The sequence below is a fragment of the Periplaneta americana genome, chromosome 16 (genome assembly GCF_040183065.1).
Source record: "Periplaneta americana isolate PAMFEO1 chromosome 16, P.americana_PAMFEO1_priV1, whole genome shotgun sequence".
Classification (NCBI taxonomy): domain Eukaryota; kingdom Metazoa; phylum Arthropoda; class Insecta; order Blattodea; family Blattidae; genus Periplaneta; species Periplaneta americana.
In genome coordinates, this window is record NC_091132.1 from 67716750 (window position 1) to 67736146 (window position 19397).

General features: G+C 35.7%; 1 protein-coding gene and 2 non-coding genes across 5 annotated transcripts in view; all 3 read left to right on the forward strand.

Annotated features, from left to right (window-relative positions):
- LOC138716394 (uncharacterized) overlaps positions 1 to 19397 on the forward strand; it is a 1440554-nt gene that overhangs the window by 1397034 nt on the left and 24123 nt on the right. The gene's annotated exons all lie outside the window — the stretch shown is intronic.
- Positions 3484 to 3567, forward strand: TRNAL-UAA (transfer RNA leucine (anticodon UAA)). Its single transcript has one exon. It is a non-coding gene; the product is annotated as a tRNA-Leu (tRNA).
- Positions 11443 to 11526, forward strand: TRNAL-UAA (transfer RNA leucine (anticodon UAA)). Its single transcript has one exon. It is a non-coding gene; the product is annotated as a tRNA-Leu (tRNA).

Genomic DNA, 19397 nt, shown 5'->3' on the forward strand with positions numbered 1-19397 from the left:
TCCTTTTGACTTCCTGACAGCAGCTCATGTTACTGCTTATAGTAAACCCCAAATATCTGAATCTGTCCACTTGCTCTACTGCCTCATTTATAATTCTCAAGTATTTTTCTTCCTATGACCATGCTCTTCGTTTTATTTGCATTTGTCTTCATCCCATACTGTTCACAGCTGTCATTCAGCTCCAATAGCATATCCTTTAGTATAATTTCCTCTTCTGCTAATAACACCATATCATCAGCAAATATGATAACTTTATTCTTCTTTCCTTACTATCACTCCTACCATGTTCTGAAAACAGTTCTTTACTAAATCCTCCAAGTAGATGTTGAACAGGGTAACTGATAAAGGACATTCTTGACGTACTCCTCTCCCAATTTCACTTCCTTCTGACATTTCTTTTCCTATTCTGATATTGACTCGTTCCATATAAAGATTACTGAACAGTCTTTTCTGTTTCCAATCCACGTTAATTTCCTTTGAAATATAAATGATGGGTGTTTATTATAGTATTTTTCGTGCTGATTTCAAATCTGTTTTCAAACGCTTTTTACCACCAAGGGGTTTCGAGTAATTATATAAAATATAGTTCAAACATTTCTAGTATTGATACAGTGTAACATTTTACCTAAAATCATATTTTCTTACCTAAAATGTGTGTGAAATAGGTTTTAGGCTATACTTGGCTTGAGAAACATCTCTTTTTAGTATCCAGCATCTAGTCTGCCAGAATATTTGGTCTCCATTTTTTCTGATCTCGCCTTTAAATTTAAGAAAAATCCTGATGAAAACGCTTCCCACGTTCGTTGTTCACTACCCGAAGATTTTGAGGAAAGAAAAATTAGACGAGAATCCAAGAAGTTATTTTGAGAGACATATTACACCCCATCACGTTATAGTTCTGAATCAGCTCGTTGACAAGTTCTCTATACAGTCTGCTGAATGATTTTTAGGTTCCCGGGATATCATTGGAACTGGAGAAGGCATATGACGGGATCCTTTTAGCCAACCAGTTAATAGAATTATATGGAACACAACAGATTTCAGGGGCCCAATTATTCTTATCCTCAATAAAAATAACACTCGTAAGCTCTTTTAACTAGTGTAGTAAAATTCGACTGTGTGCTTTCAAAGTTAACTAACCACAAACGTAACAAAAATTGTTTGTGTGATTTACACGATATTTCGAGGTATAACATACTTTTACCACACTTAAAATTGGGAAAAAGAAAACACAGGTTATGAAACTTCTTTCATGAATGTAAGTTCCAACTCATCTGAGAATTAATACTAACTCTCACAGTCTTCTTATAAAGAATTAAATTCATTGTAATGGATTCTGACATCACAGGCAACAATGATCTAAAGTTATAGGTCAATTGTTAAAGCAATAAAATGAAATATTGGAAATTATTTTTCTATTAGCATGTTAAGCAATAAAAATCAACAAGTTGTTTTCAATTACAAAAAATATGGTGGGTGGTAGAAAAATTCTGGCTTCATTTTTGGAATCAGAAGATGAAATTACATAAGAAACAGAAGAAATTTTTACATTTAACAAGTTGACCAGTGTAACCAGAGAAAGCGTGGACTAAAAAAAATTCGGGCTGTTAGACTACCCTATTGTAGTCTCGCTTTGGGTTCTCTTCTTCTTCTTCTTCTTCTTCTTATTATTATTATTATTATTATTATTATTATTATTATTATTATTATCTCATTTGTTTGTAATCTAGAGGCATCTCTCTTTTTCATAACCCATGTTTCGCTTCCATATAGTAAACTGGGCACTGACATCACCTTATAAAATTTTAACAAATGAGATGAAATTTTTGAGAAGCGTAGCAGGTTACAGGAAAATAGAACATAAAAGAAACGAAGAAATAAGAGAAGAACTTGAGATATATGAATTAAACAACAAAATAGAAGAATATAGAAATACATGGATGTCTCACATTTCAAGGATGCAGGAGGACAGGATACCATATAAGTTTTGGAAATATAAACCTCGGGGAAGAAGAGATATTGGAAGACCAGCGAAAAGATGGATGGACCAATTTCAGTAGCTGCTACAGGAATCAATTTCCTAATGCATGAAGGATGATGATGATGATGATTATTATTATTATTATTATTATTGTGTTGTTATTATTATTATTATTATTATTATCATTATTATTATTATTATTATTATTCCACGAATGATTCTCTTTTAATACTCTATTATAATTAGTTCGATCGAAACTGGAATATGCATCTGTAGTCTGGAACTCTATTACAACTAAGATTCGGCTTAGAAAATATACAGAGAAAATTTATATCCTTATGTTCATTCAGATTTCCCTTTATCTCGGGGTATAGCTTTGAGAAAATATGTGGTTACTATAATAATTGTCGAAGTCTATATGCTAGAAGCCATTAGCTCGATTATCAAAATATGTCCTTAAAGGAGATGGCTTATATCCTGTGATTCCTTCTCAGGCAATGCTAACTTACGTATTCCGATTTAAGATATGAGAGCTCACAAACTTTTCTATAAACCAATTTTCAACACTTTCATCACAGCCACAACAGATTTCAATTTGTACTATATATATATATATGGAATTATCACTGCATTAACACATTGATTTATACACAAAACACACGCTTAACGAACTACTTGTAGTTGTGAGGAATGGAGATATGAGTTTCCCGCCATCATGTTCCACTTCTTCAAATAGATGTTTCCTGATATGGCCTACACCTAAGCGGGCAACATTTGCAAATGAAATGATACTAAACATGAGGAATGTTACTACAAGTGTGTAGTATTATGTGACAGGTTAGGCTAGGCTAGGTTAGGTTAGATTAGGTATGTATTATGTGACAGGTTAGATTAGGTGTGTATTATGTAATAGGTTAGGTTAGGTTAGAGTAGGTATGTAGACTTATATGAGAATTGTTGGTGACACTGAAAACACCGGTTACATTAAGATAATTTGGCCATCTTTTTTATTCACGCAGGACGAATTTGGTATATAAGTAAAATACGTATTTTGGGGCGGTTTGGTTGGGCATACAGCTCTCCCAATGATCACATCCAATTTCAACTACTCTATGCTATAAATCCTAGACATTTTCAAAGTGTTTTAACCATTTTCTCTAGTGCCAGGGACATAAGTAACCGTTTTTAAAAGTTCCAAATGCTTAACAAAGATTGGTACAGGATTTTGATGGAGGTGGGTTCTATTTGTAAGCAACGGTTCTATTACACTTTACACACCGTAGTGTATATAAAAAAATCTTAGAAGCAGGAAGGTTAACACATCTTGATTATTCCGTTTTCTACTGAAGTCTGATTGGATTTGTTATCTTACGAAGTTTGAACTTAAGACTGAGGTAAGCTATAGCCTTTATTATTATTATTATTATGCTGATAAGACAGTAAGCGCACCATTACTGTCACTTGTGTAATATATACTACAGTTAATGCAGATTTCAATAGAAGTCAGGTTGGCCGAGTGGTCTAAGGCGCCAGACTTAAGTTCTGGTTCTCGTAAGAGATCGTGGGTTCGAACCCCACACCTGACATTCTTTTTTTGTTATTTTAATTCATTACTTTAGTATTGTATCTTTGAGTGTTATATTACATATGTGCAGTATGTGCATGGCTCTGTGTCTGTTAAGTTCACTTTTATATTGTTAGTTATTGCTGAATGTGGTCCCATTTCATAATGACGTAGCAATGAGAGGCGTGAGACTTTGCCCTCGTTCCACCGTTGAATTGCGCCACGTGACTGTAACCAGCATCCGAGTCGGCATGAAAAGCATTCACGTTTTACTTATCTGCATTCCAGACAGATGTATACAACACGTAGGGGAATTTCATGTTCAGTATATGCTGTTTCCACTACTACCAACTGTTCAGAATAAAAACTGTGTGTGGCTTATTTAAATGATGAACGGAAATTAAAATATGTTTCTTGCTCTCCCGTTTAGCCTATTATTTATGTTCATATTGATATAATCACTGGCTTTATTCATTTACCGTGGATTAGATTTGACTTACACCAGTAGAGACACTTTGAGGCCTAATTATATTATATTATACTAGCCGTAGTCGTGCGCTCTGCTGCACCCGTTAGAAATAAATATAAAGTAATTACATAATTAAAATAGGACATTTGATCCAGGGAACATTCGTGTTTGATAGAAGGATAAATCGTTTATTATGTTACTTAATTTAAATTGTATTTAAAAAATTAAAATGCGATCATTTTCATCCAGAGGCCACTCATTTGGTCATAAAATTATTTTAGGAAATACAGGAAACGAATGCCTATCAAGTTTTCTGTGCATAAGAAGCTATTTTAATCTTACCTGTCCTCGATTCACTCAGAAGTTGCTGTAATAACATTATAGCATTATGTCCATCTAGAGAAACTACACTTTCCAATGGTGAATTAATATTTAATTATACAAATCGGTTAATTTAGCTTCCGATATTACTTCATACAAACACAGAAACATCCTCTGTAGGCTATGTTTCATAGCTTTCGATTGTTGTTGTCCAAGCCCCCTTATAGACGAAGTCATTTGTTTTTTATTTCATTACACCGCCTTAGATGGCGTTTTTATTGTAATTTTGAAACTCATTTATCTCATTAAATATCATTCCTATCAAACTTTTGCATGGAATAAAACTTATCGGAAATTATTTTTAAAGAAACGTTTGGTATGTAATATTTTTCATGAAAATTAATAATAAGGGAGATATTTCGATTTATTTAATTCAAGCTCCCTCATAACCCCCCTTTTAAATAAAATATTTTGAATGCCATATAGCCTAAATTCTAAGTTACAACGAACTTAATTTATATTCCAATTTTCATATAAATCGGTTCAGCCATTATCACTTGAAAAGGTAACAAACATTCAGACAGACAGACAGAGAGACAGACATACAAACAAAAATTTCAAAAAAGCGATTTTCGGTTTCAGGGTGGTTAATTATATATGTTAGGGCAAATTATTTTTGGAAAATCGAAAATTACCAGAAAAATTTCGGCTACAGATTTATTATTAGTATAGATTATATTATATTATATTATATTATATTATATTATATTATATTATATTATATTATATTATATTATATTATGTTATATTATATTATACGAGGCTTATTGTATGGATTCGTAACAAGCTATTTTTTACGGTGATGGGTTGTTAGCCCTTCGCCCAACCCCCAAGCTGGAGGACCAGATGGAGCTAAGAGGGATGAAGTTATAGGAGAATGGAGAAAGTTACACAACGCAGAACTGCACGCATTGTTTTCTTCACCTGACTAGTTAAGAACATTAAATCCAGACGCTTGAGATGGGCAGGGCATGTCGCACGTATGGGCGAATCCAGAAATGCATACAGAGTGTTAGTTGGGAGACCGGAGGGAAAAAGACCTTTGGGGAGGCCGAGACGTAGATGGGAGTATAATATTAAAATGAATTTGTGGGAGGTAGGATGTGATGATAGAGACTGGATTAATCTTGCACAGAATAGGGACCGATGGCGGGCTTATGTGAGGGCAGCAATGAACCTCCGGGTTCCTTAAAAGCCATTTGTAAGTAAGTATATTATATTATATTATATTATATTATATTATATTATATTATATTATATTATATTATATTATATTACATTACATTATATTATTACTTCCTTACAAATAGCTTTTAAGGAACCCGGAGGTTCATTACCGCCCTCACATAAGCCCTGCACAAGATTAATCCAGTACCTACCATCATAACTCATCTCCCTCAAATCTATTGTAATAGTAACCTCCAATCTACGCCTTGACCTCCTCAAAGGTCTTTTCCCCTCAGGCCTTCCGACTAACAATCTATATGCATTCCTACATTCACACATACGATTCCCGCGCCGAGGCGTCGTGGTCTAAGACATCATGCTTAGGACTCGGTTACGGAAAGCGCGCTAGTTCGAGTCCTCATGGAGGAAGAAATTTTCTTATAAAATTTCGACCAGTGTATGGGATCGGTGCCCACCCAGCATCGTACTGCATTTGGGGAGCTAAGATAGGTAGCGAAATCCGGTTTCGACAGCCAACTATAACGACTGGGGAACCATCGTGCTAACCACACGATATCTCCATTCTGGTTGGATGATCGTCATGTGAACGTGAGGCCAGCATCCTGCTGGACGGTGTAGCCCCTTCAAGGGCTGTGGCGCCACAGATTATTATTATTATTATTATTATTATTATTATTATTATTACTATTAATGTATTATATTATAATAAGGGGTAACTTCTGCGGACCTCTGGAAAAAGAACCAAGGAAGAGATTAGCGACGTGCTTTTTGTGGAGCAGAAACATTGATTTTACGACGAAGTGATGAGAAGCTACTAGAAGCATTTGAAATGTGGATATGGAGAAGAATGGAACTGTGATGTGGACGGACAGAATAGCAAATTAAGCCATGTTGGAAAGAGTGGGTGAAGAAAGAATGACGCTGAAACTGATCAGAAAGAGAAAAAGGAGTAATTGCTTGAGTCACTGGCTGAGAAGAAACTGCCTAATAAAGGATGCACTGGAAGAAATGGTGAACGGAAGAATAGTTGGGGCAGAAGAAGATACCAGATGATAGACGACATTAAGATATATTATGGATCATATGCCGAGACAAAGATGAAAGATTGGAGAAAGCTGGGTTTGCAGTGAAAGATTTGCCTTTGAGCAGAATATTATGAATTAATGAAATATTATATTATATTATATTATATTATATTATATTATATTATATTATATTATATTATATTATATTATATTATATTATATTATATTATATTATATTATATTTATTGTCATACATTTAGTTCCATTTTATTCCGTTCTATTCTCTTCTGTCTAATTTTATTCTATTTCAACCTGTTCCATTCCCCTTTATTCGGTTTGATTTTATTCTCTTCCATTTTATCTCGTTCCATTCTGTTCTGTTCCATTTTATTCCCTTCAATTCTATTCCATTTTATTCCGTTCCATTCTCTTCCATTCCATTTCATTTTCTTGAATTCTGTTCAGTTCCATTTTATTCTGTATCATTCAGTTCAGATGCATTTTTTTCCGTTCCTTCCTCTTCAGTTCCATTTTATTTCGTTCTATTCTGTTCTGTTCCATTCCAATTCATTCCGATCTATTCCGTTCAATTTCGTTCTGCTTTATTCATTTTGATCTGTTCCGTTCCATTCTGAACTGTTCCAATCTGTTTTCAGTTTTGTTCTTTTCTCTTCTTTTCTTGTTTCTATCCTGTTTTGTGAAATAGTACGTTGAAATGAATCCCCTTCCATCTAATTTCAATTATTTTCAAATTTCCTCACATCTCTTCTGGTGGAGGATAGTGCATCTTATTTGTGTCTGAATAACAAAATTTTAAATGGTTCCATTTTTTACGTCTTTTGTCTGAGTCAAAAGTTAAATGTTATCCACGAACTGGAAAGAGCTAGAAGCTATATGATAATGATGATAGGAAATCGAAGGATAAAATATATTTTTATAACAAAGGTAGGCCTATTTTATCACCTTTGTCTGTGCCACTATAACCATAATGAGAATCGTAATTGTCATCGTAAACTTCATAGATTGAATTCTTTGATGCATTCCTTGTTCCATATATACTATGTTTTCATGGAATATTCAAATCGATCTGAATACATTTCCCATACTGAATACGATCCCTGTTTTCATGCAATTTTCAATACGTATTGAAAACGATCTGAGTACGGAAGCTGAAGTTACGAAAGTGGTTATGTTGGTTAACATGTCATCGACATATTAGCGTGTTGGTCACTCTGTAGGCATTAGCTATAAACAATGTTGCGTTTTCCAAATGAGGCGCATGAAAACTTAATATTCTGGCCGATAATGAATAATGGTAATATTAACTTTTAGGAAAACACGAAATATTATCTTTTACAACAATCTTTTACAACATACATATTACCCTCGCTGTAGGTAAAACAGCTGACACATCAAACAAATGACTATCGATCACGCGGTTAGCGTATTGAGAACGTATTGAATACGATACCCGTTTTCATGGAACTCAATTCGAATTGAATACGATCCGATCTCACTTTTAAGGTGTATCGACCTTGAGACTGAGATCGACTTGAATCCCCGTTTTCATGGAGATTTCAATACGGTAAGTGTATTCAGATCGATCTGAAAACGTAGTAATTGTTTCACCAATGCTAGCCAAGATGTGTCAAAAACTGTAGTACAATAATTATGATTAAACGACATTAAAGGATTTAGAATTAAATGTATTTGACACATTTGAAAGGCCAAGATAGAGTATTCATCGGCCACTGAACGAATATTGCACACTTTTATCACTGCCAATGTGATGCTATAAATCAATTTTAAACATTTTTATCACAACCACAACATATTTCAATTTTTACTGCACTACATATATGGAATTATCACTGCATTAACACATTGATTCATTCACACACACGCTTAAAGAGCTAAATGTAATTATGAAGACTGGAGACAAAAGACGTTCGCTATTACCTTCCACTTCTCCCACTAGATGTTTCTCGACACGTACACCAAGGCGGGCAACATTTGCAAACGAAATTATACTGAACTTGAGGAATGATACTACAGGGATGTAGTATTATGTGAGAGGTTAGGTTAGGTTTCATTAGGTGTGTATTATATGACAGGTTAGGTTAGATTAGGTGTGTATTATGTCAGAGGTTAGGTTAGGTTTGATTAGATGTGTAATATTACTTTACGTGAGAGGTGTTCGTGACACTGAAACCCACTGTCACATTAACGAAATATGGCCGTATTCTTCATTCACGTACTATTTTCTTACATGAAGAGTCCACTGCAAGAATGATGGATGTCACTTTTTTGTCGAAAATAAACCAAGACTCTCAATGCATAGCTTAAGACATATAGAATGTACATAGAGAGTTACATGGCATTAACACTGATCGTCATTGTCCAGTAGTGATCGGAAAATCACAGTTAAGCTTTGAGCGCTAAGCATTTCAAACTTTCAATCGCTTCTCCTGCAAAATGTATTCCAAATGACATCCATCAGTGGACTCTTCATATAAGTAAGGTACGTATTTAGGGCAGGTAGGATGGGCATACAGCTCTCCGAGTGATCACATCAATTTCTAATAGTCAATACTATAAATCAAAGGCATTTTGAAAGTATTTTAGCAAGTTTCTACAGTGGCCGGAATATAAGTAACATTCACCTTTCGAAGTACTCTTCCTTGCAATGGCCTCGGTGAGCGCATCCGAGTGTCGGTAATTGGATCTCGGACCTCTGGAACAGAATCCACGTTCGATAAGACGTTGTTACATTATATACTACTATTAGGAAAGAATAAAACGATTACTAAGCATTCTTTCAGCCATGCAATCCACTGTGTAACGGTTATTCCCTGTTAATAGCTCAGTAAACATGACTCGAAACGTGATTGTGATGGATGTGTTAATTTTGAAGCTCCGTGTAATAAGATTTATCAGTGAAACTGAGTTACTGCCCCTTTTAACCGTGTTATGTCTGCGCAAATTCTCGAGGAGAAACTGTACAGCGAAATGTTGTTATGTAGCGATACTGTAGTAAAACCGATTTATATTTTCATCGATTATTGCTGTTTGAGGTCAAGAATGCTCTTTCGTTTCACTACAATAGTGGTTCCCAAACTTTTTTGACTTACAACACACTTTACAGAACGCCCACGATATTGCGACACACTTACTTGTTTTTAATAATAATAATAATAATAATAATAATAATAATAATAATAATAATAATAATTATAATAATAATAATAATAATGATAATAATAATAATAATAATAATAATAAAAACCAGTGCTTTTCTTCTGGAGAAAAAAGTGGTGGAACTCTGTGTAGAATATTTTATAGCGGATGGTGAGATGATTACTGTTCACTGTACGGAAATTTTGTCGTTTTTAACCTCCTTTTCATCCAACTAAGACTTTCAAGGTATAAGCAGAATTCAAAGAAAAATTATAATAAAACATAGTTATTCACACACATTTCGGTTCCATGATGAAGAATGCAACAAAAAGGTGCTGGGACGCCGAATGATTACATTCTAAATATCTTTTTAGTTTATTCGGCACCATCGACTGATTTCACAAAACATTTCCGCATATAAGACACAAGGATTTTGTTTATATTCATCTCCACGCCACGTAAAACCATATTGCAAGTATTCATCACTATATTTACGAAACGCAGTACGTTTTTGTGAACCATGAAGGGAATTTTCGCTCACATTATTTGAATTAGCACTTCTGTCATCTAACCCAGAACTTGATTCAGATTGTCTTTTTTCGAATTAAAAATTTGTGCATGATAAAATCTAAATAAAATAGTCGCAATATCACTCGTCCACACGTATAGGCCTGTGCTGAAACTGACCAATATGTTCGGACGATTCTAAACTCTGTTTCTTACTAAGTGGCAAGAGTAAACGAATTACTACGCGTTGTTGGAGGTGTTCACTTTCATTCGAATTATCTCCAAGCAGAAAAATTAAGCTGAGCAGATGTTAACGTTTCATTGGTAAAGTCTGTCTCAAAATAAAATATACCATATCAAAGACTTCATTTTAAATAAAAAATACGTTGTAAAGAGACTTTCTGGATGGCATAAAATTTATTTTTCATCCAAATCTAGTCTTTCAGGTAAAGCTCCCTGTAAAGCAGATTTGAATAATTTCAATGGAAAAATTGTTCCGGGGCCGGGTATCGAACCTGGGACCTCTGGTTGAATGTACCAGCGCTCTGCCAACTGAGCTACCCGGGAACTCCACGCGAAAGACTTACCTGAAAGACTAGATTTGCATAATATATACGTCACTGTGTACGTTAACAGAAAACCACAATTTTATTCCAAGTCACACAGAGATTGTGTGCACTCGATGTGGGTCTCTGGCGTTTCGTCAGCCCACGCGAGTTGTGTGGATATAAAGAGAAAAGTTGAGGCGGTGTCGGGTGGAGTTCCCGGGTAGCTCAGTTGGCAGAGCGCTGGTACGTTCAACCAGAGGTCACGGGATCGATACCCGGCTACGGAACAATTTTTCCCTTGAAATTATTCAATGTCTTTCTAAATTCCAAAATTTCGCGACACACTCCATGGCGCTGCACGATACACCAGTCTGTCGCGACACATCGGTTGGGAATCCCTGCACTACAATAACTTCCTACCTAGTATGAAGCGTCATTTCTATTGAAATCTGAATTTATTGTGACAGTAGGATTTGTTATCTTTTGAAGTTTTGAACTTACGACAGAAGTATACTCATTGTTATTATGCTGATAAGATATTAGGCGCACCATTACTGTCACTTGTGAAATATATATCATAATTAAGGCAATTTCTAATAACAGTCAGGTTGGCCGAGCGGTCTAAGGCGCCAGACTTAAGTTCTGGTTCTCGTAAGAGATCGTGGGTTCGAACCCCACACCTGACAAAACATTTTATTTTAAATCATTCCAACATTTACTATTAATGGTGGTTTCAAAAGTTGGGCAATATTACACATACAGATGTACTATATGAACAGAATCTTCTCTTAAATCCCATGCACGGCTCTTCTGACCGTACGTGCTGTGTAAAACAAGTCCTACTTTGTAGGTTTCACCCCCCTCACCTATAGTTAGATCCAACCACTCTCCAAAAGAACACACAGATTAAAATAAAAATGGCACAAACAAAACACATTATATATCCTAACCTAAGCAGGCATAAAAGTGTCTAATTGAGTATCCCTTCGTCAGTTCGCATCACAAACTTCAACTGTTGAGGTTCTAATCTGTCTCGCCTTCAAGAGAAACAATCCAGTCTTTTGTTCCCATTCCCTATTCCCCATGAGGTCAAGACATACAAGCGAACTCCTATTCTGACATAGCATCGAGGGTAGTAGATATTTTTTCCGGATATGTTCCAATTCGACACACAGCAATAAACTATGTGTCCAGGAGTCTTTTTCTCCGCACAGTGGACAAAGGCGCTCTCCTTCTTCGTTGACAACAGCTGATGTGGGATTATTGCTTATGAATAGAGAGTCAGGGGCAATTTTCGTAGGAAAAAGGAGGGGGAAAAGGTGGTAAAGTAAGACAAAAAGATGATTTTCAAAGTCATTTTTTGTTCAGATAAGTACGTATTGTTGAAATAAAACTTCTTACTAAATATCCCAATCTTACTTATCAGTAGGTGAATGCGTTTTTTTTTTTTTGCACCTTAATGTATTACATGTTTTTGGACGAACGTTTTCGCTACATTTTGCGTCATCAAGTCCATATTCTATATTTTATAAATTAAACACATTGCTGGTAAATATATAAAATTAAAATATCTCTCATAAAATATATTGAAAGTTAAAGGTTAAAGTAAAATGATTTGAACAGGGATCGGGAGCTCATATTGAAGGGGAAACACAATGGCAACCTCACTCCACTTTTTGTTCTTGTACACAACACTAATGAACGGCAGCTCGACTTCAGTACAGTCACAGTTTGCATCAGTGACGTAGTATTTTCATCTGAAAAGTTAATGACAGTAAACATGGCTAATTGAGCAATATCTTTATTATCTGCACTTTCTTCTAGTGCCAAGGAGTGCCACTTTATAGTTTGCATTTTATTCATTAATCGTGCTTCTACATCAGAACTACTGTAAGTACCACTGTTCTGCCCGCAAATGTGTGAAGTGATAGACTGATGCACTTTAATTGTTCGACTATGTTAAGACAAACATCCTCTGCAGCTAAAACTAAACAGTCTTCAGCATTCTCCCTCATTGCGAATGGTTTCATTCTTTCATTCTATCCGCAATATATTTTGAAATGCGGTAGCTGGCACGAACCAATTTTTGTGCTGTGATTTGTTCTCTATCTTGTGCGATTTTTTCAGTGGTTTGTCTTTTATACTTTCTAACTACTACTTTCTCTCGTCCCCTATAGTAGGTAAATTCTGATGCTGATACGAAAATTCTGTTGTAACATAATAATAATAATAATAATAATAATAATAATAATAATTGTAATAATAATAATTGTAATAATAATTATTATTATTTATTTATGTATTTACGAGTATGTATGTATTTATTTATATATTTATTTATTTATTTATTTATTTATTTATTTATTTATTTATTTATTTATTTATTTATTTATTTATTCTGGCGAAGTTAAGGCCATCAGGCCTTCTCTTCCACTTAGCCAGAAACAAAAGAAGCTGATACAATTTTACTAATATTTAAAGAACACTATATGAAATTAATACCATGTCATGTGTAATGTAATGTACCAATACTAATTGCTTTATTGCAGACTCACCGTCCATTTCAGGACACATGTTGATATGACCTTTTTTTGTTCCTTTTCCTGTTAGGAACCACCTCCTGAAGTTTGTCCCCTTACTTTTTTCACCCTGTATATTGACATCGATGGTTACAACTTCTATTTGACTACCGGGTGTTTTCCCGCTTCTAGTGTAAATACACACATACATTTTTTTTAGTTGGTTATTTAACGACGCTGTATCAACTACGAGGTTATGTAGCGTCGATGAGATTGGTGATAGCGAGATGGTATTTGGCGAGATGAGGCCGATGATTCGCCTTAGATTACCTGGCATTCATCTTACGGTTGGGGAAAACCTCGGAAAAACCCAACCAGGTAATCAGCCCAAACGGGGATCGAACCTGCGCCCGAGCGCAACTTCAGCCCGGCAGGCAAGCACCTTAACCGACTGAGCCACGCCGGTGCTACATGCATGCATACATACATACATGCATACATACATGCATACATACATACGTACGTACGTACGTACGTACGTACGTACGTACGTACGTACATACATACATACATACATACATACATACATACATACATACATACATACATACATACATACATAGACACTCGGTAGCTGATATTACTATTGTTGTTGCGAAGCGATGTAGGCCTATTTTTTTTTATTTTAGTAGATTATTTTACGATGCTTTATCAACATCTTAGGTTATTTAGCGTCTGGATGAGATGAAGGTGATAATGCCGGTGAATTGAGTTCCGAGTCCAGCACCGAAAGTTACCCAGCATTTGCTCAAATTGGATTGAGGGAAAACCCCGGAAAAAACCCCAACCAGGTAACTTGCCCCGACCGGGAATCGAATCCGGGCCACCTGGTTTCGCGGCCAAACGCGCTAACCGTTACTCCACAGGTGTGGACTGTAGGCCTATTTATACGGTACTGTCTCAAAATAATTTAAGTATCTAAATGTTTTATTTAACGACGCTCGCAGCGTCGCCGGATGTGCCGGAATTTTGTCCAGCAGGACTTCTTTTACGTGCCAGTAAATCTATTGGCATGAGCCTGTCGCATTTAAGCACACTTTAATGCCATCGACCTGGCCCGGGGTCGAGCCTTGGGCATAGAAGGCCAGCGCTATACCAACTCGCCAACCAGGTCGACTGAAGTATCTATGTTGTAGTGGTTTTTTAATAAACTTTTGTATTAAAATATTGATTAAACATTTTAAAAAATGCTTATAGAAATATTAATTATAGATGACCTGCCTTTGGGCAGAATACTATGAACGAATTATTAATGAATTTGTAGGCCTAATGCATTGCTATCTTTTGACCGGATATTTCCGGAATCTTTCAGATTTTTCCACCTTTTTTCTTACATTATTTCTCCACTATGATCAAATGTCCCTGAATATCTGTGAAAAGTAGGACCATTTCACTCGTACTTATGTTCTATAAATAAAAATCATTACACTAAGTTTCAGTAGTGTTATTTTTTACGAGGTTCACTAGGCTAATTATATCACTTTCAAAATAATGCTGTTGTAATCTTTTGTTTATGTTTAGATAGATGTAGTGGGCGAAACATTTGAAGACTCTGGCCGCTGACTCAATATTTCTCGCTCTGCATGGGCCTTGGCACCGGGACGTGAATCGTTTTGAAACATTCATCATGTTCCAAGACTTGAACAAAGCAAGTGAAAGTTCATGTACCAGAGCCGTCCAATTACTCTGCCCGTTAACAATTCACAGTCATCAGCTGATCACGACAATATTTTGTTGTGAAAAAACCTCGATTTCTGATATATCGGTATAGCGTGTAAAGTTTATATCTGGGCACCGGATATGCTGCAGTATGAATATAAGAATTGCTTATATTCTCTTTATAAACACAAAGTTTTCTTTTAATTTAAATTTCTCAGAGTATTTTACACATTTCCGGATCAACACAATATTGTTGTACACCATATTCAGGATCAATTAAAAGAAAATAAATACATGTTTTTATGTTTTCAGAGCCATTCTAAAATAAACAGAGGAATCTCGGTTTCCAAGTTACTTACGTGCTGCTTTTAAAGAACCCGGAGGTTCATTGCCGCCCTCACATAAGCCCGCCATCGGTCCCTATCCTGAGGAAGATTAATCCAGTCCCTACCATCATATCCCACCTCCCTCAAATCTATTTTAATATTATCCTCCCATCTACGTCTCGGCCTCCTCAAAGGTCTTATTCCCTCCGGCCTCCCAACTAACACTCTATATACATTTCTGGATTCGCCCATACATACTACATGCTCTTCCCGTCCACAAACGTCTGGATTTAGTGTTCCTAATTATATCAGGTGAAGAATACAATGCGTGCAGATCTGCGTTGTGTAACTTTCTCCATTCTCCTGTAACTTCATCCTTCTTAGCCCCAAATATTTTCCTAAGAACCTTATTCTTGGTTTCCAAATTACCGTTGAATAACGTAGTCTTGTTAACGTATGGTTAAATGTCGCAGTAAAATACAGGGTCGGACTGAAATGATTAGACGACTTACGATTCGGAATATTGAACACCAACATCTTAAAGTATACCATTTAGTTTTACATTCATTTCTTGAAGATAACTTAATTCATGCGAAGTTCACCAGAACTGACACAAATCTCCGCATAGCGCTTGACACTGTCCATCACTATCTGCAGCATGTTCCGTGAGATTTCTTGAATCGCGGCTCGAATTTTTTCCTTAAAATCTCACATCATGTGAAGTTGTTCCTGATATACTTTTTCCTTGAGGTAATCCCACAGAAAGAAATCAGCTGTTGATAGATCAAGTGATCGTGCAGGCCAATTTATGTCGCCAAAGTGAGAATTTCAGCATATTGCATCCATGTATGATAATCTTGATTTAATTTTTGCGCCACAATTTGTAACTTAAATGGATGGAAGAGTAAATCATAATACAAGATGCGCCTAACATTTCTGTCTGATATGCTGAAGACTTGTGAGTGCTGAAGAACAGACTGTTGAGGACTCTGTTGGAACGCCATTCTCACTCTCTGCACATTTTTTGGACTACGTGCGGTTCTAGGGCGACAAATCATGAGATGAACACAAGTACAGGGACATCATTTTATTTTTACTTCAATTTTTATTGTACCTGAGTTTTTGAATGTACTTCACTCCCACCCCTTCTACTAAGGAAGTTCCAACTCCACACAGAACCAAGACCGCAGATAGTAAGCAGTACTGAGTTGCTGAGTATAGTACGTTCCAGAAATATGTTCGCGTTTTCCAGTGACGAAAGCGCTTTCAATATTGAATCATATTTTCGCACAGGTACTGTCCGTTTGCCTACGTCGCATCCCGATTTCCCCCACCTGCTTCTGCTCGCCCCTCTGTAAAAGCTGGGCTGTCTTAGCTCTTTTCTGAAAACATTAATTTCTCTTAGGAATTGGACGTTTACGTAATATTATACAGCTGTTTAATTTAACTTAAATAAAAGGGCCTCGTTAAGTAATTAACTGTCACGTGATTTCCTCCCTTTCTACAATCCTGCGGCATAACCACTTGGACGGACAGTAGATAGCATGTCTGAGTAATTTTATATTTTCGGGTCGGGCAGAAGTGAAGATTGAATTCACAGTACGTAGAGTAGGTACAGAATTATTTCAACATGAGTTACTAGTACGAAGGACGAAACCGGCAATTGGAATTAGATGCAATAGTCTATAGTGTGATAATATGCACAAAAGAACTGAAGCCTGTATCGAAATGAACAGCCACCATTTTCAAAATTGTGTTTAAATATTCATATTATGATTATTTTTCAATTTAACTTCTTTCTCTATATTGTACGCTAATGTGCTGTAGACAGTATACACTGCACAATGAATACGTTCGCATGGATAACACAGTTCATGAGTAAAAACACTTATTCTTAATACAGTACTGTACTTTGATTAAAGAAAAACCTGATGAAAATTATCAAACTCAAAATCGCGATATTTCCTAGTTTACGTAAATGGGTGAACTACTTTTCTTCCATCCTATACCTAGTCAGTGTGATTTGTGTTTTACGCCAGTATCATCGAACTCCAGTCTTGGAGGGGGGAGCAAGCGTTGTTTCCGGTTCTCTAAAGGTATAGGCAGGTTAATATTAAAAATGTTAGTAAAAATAAAATGATGTCCCTGTATAATATAGTAGGGTGTTTCTATTAAATCTCCACTTGTTCTTCCACTACGTCTTCATTATCGTACATTGAAAAATAAAAGCCGAAAGTGTGAACCACATTTTGGACGTCCTGGATCCGATCTGCTTTGCAATTCATCAAAACTGTTGCAGCTGGTCCTTAGACAAAGTCGGCCAGCAGGAAGAGTTTGTAAACAAATCCTTGACTTGTTAATTCTGGGGAATGCCTCCAGGATGCAAACACCAGCACATTCGATCTGTAATTAAACGCGGCCAGACCCGAGCTCGCTGTAGTAATCACTTTCTTTGTACTTTTTCCAGGCAGGTCTCGCGCTATTTTCCCATCTCATTTAAAAGTTCGCCTCGTACAGCGTCAATATTGACTCTAGTCTTCAGTTTGCGGTGTGGATCCGGGGAGGGGAGTGACAGGGTTGGAAATCCCTCCTCCCGACTTAACGACATGTCTGTGCGATTGTTTGCTCGCCTCTTCACCCTTCGCTATACCCTACAACTAGACGGATCCTTTTCGAGCGGCCAGGGGTGGCGTGGCACCAGGTAACACGTGTGTCGACGGAGAATTGCTGGGATTTTATGTACTCTGTCTACACAATAGGCGTCAAGTGTTTGTGTTTGCAATCTTTATGTTTTTCTTTGTGTCTGTATTGTCACAACTCGCCGGATTCAGGGGTGAACACTGGTTACATTTCTGTTCATGTGACCTTTCAATGTAATTCATTATACGACGTCTTTAATATGCAGAGTGAGCCGTAAGTAATGACATTAATTTCAGAGAGTTATTTTTTTTTTTTAAGATATTTCAAACAAAAAAATTAACACAATTTTACTCGTTTTTGCTTCCTTTTCAAAATTAAAATTGTTTTATATGAAACATTTCATAGTGTGTTCAGGGAAAGCCATTGATATAATTCCCAATATGCTCAGTACATTTAAGAGAACAGTGTATTATGATAATAAGTTACTGAAATAATTTAGTTTTGTCCTTTAAATGTTCAGAAATTTGATCCAAACAAATGTAACATTTTAAAATTATTTTTCAGAACGAAAAGTTATATTTGTTCGGATAAAATTTCTGCACATTTGAAGGACAAAACTAGAGTTCTTTCAATTATTTATTATCATAATACAATGTTCTCTTAAATTGACTGAGCATATTGGGAATTAAATCAATGGCTTTCCCTGAACACACTATGAAATGTTTCATATAAAACAATTAATTATTTCTATTTCGAAAAGGAAGCAAAAACGAGTATTTATTGGTGTTAATTTTTTTTTGATTGAAATATCTCAAGAATAATGCCCTGAAATTAATGACATTATTTACGATTCAATCTGTGTGTGTATAAAATTCCCAATATATAGTTATTAATTGTACTGTTTTCCTATTGGTTTGGAACAAATTACTAAATCACATTTTATTCGTTGCCTGTGCTCCAAAGCTAATAATAATATATTTCGTTTGTGAAAACCTGTTGATTATTCAACACATTTGACTTTTTCTGAATTTTTGTATTCATAATATTGAACAAATTTACATTTTAACTCTGCTGAACTTTCTTCATAAATATCGTTCTAAGCGTAAACATTTCAAAATACTAGGCGAAATATAGGTATTACCTCTTTTGCTTGGACAAAAATAAAATGCAAAGTCTGGAAAATTTCATTCTTCATATTATGTACGAAGCTTTTATAGTGTATCCCAAAAATCTTCATACATAGGAGATGTTAGTTGAAAATATAAATGTCACATAATGTGGCAGACTTCGAGATTCAGATATAGGTAAATGTGATCCAACCACTTCCGAATATTCTAGAACATGTCCAACATC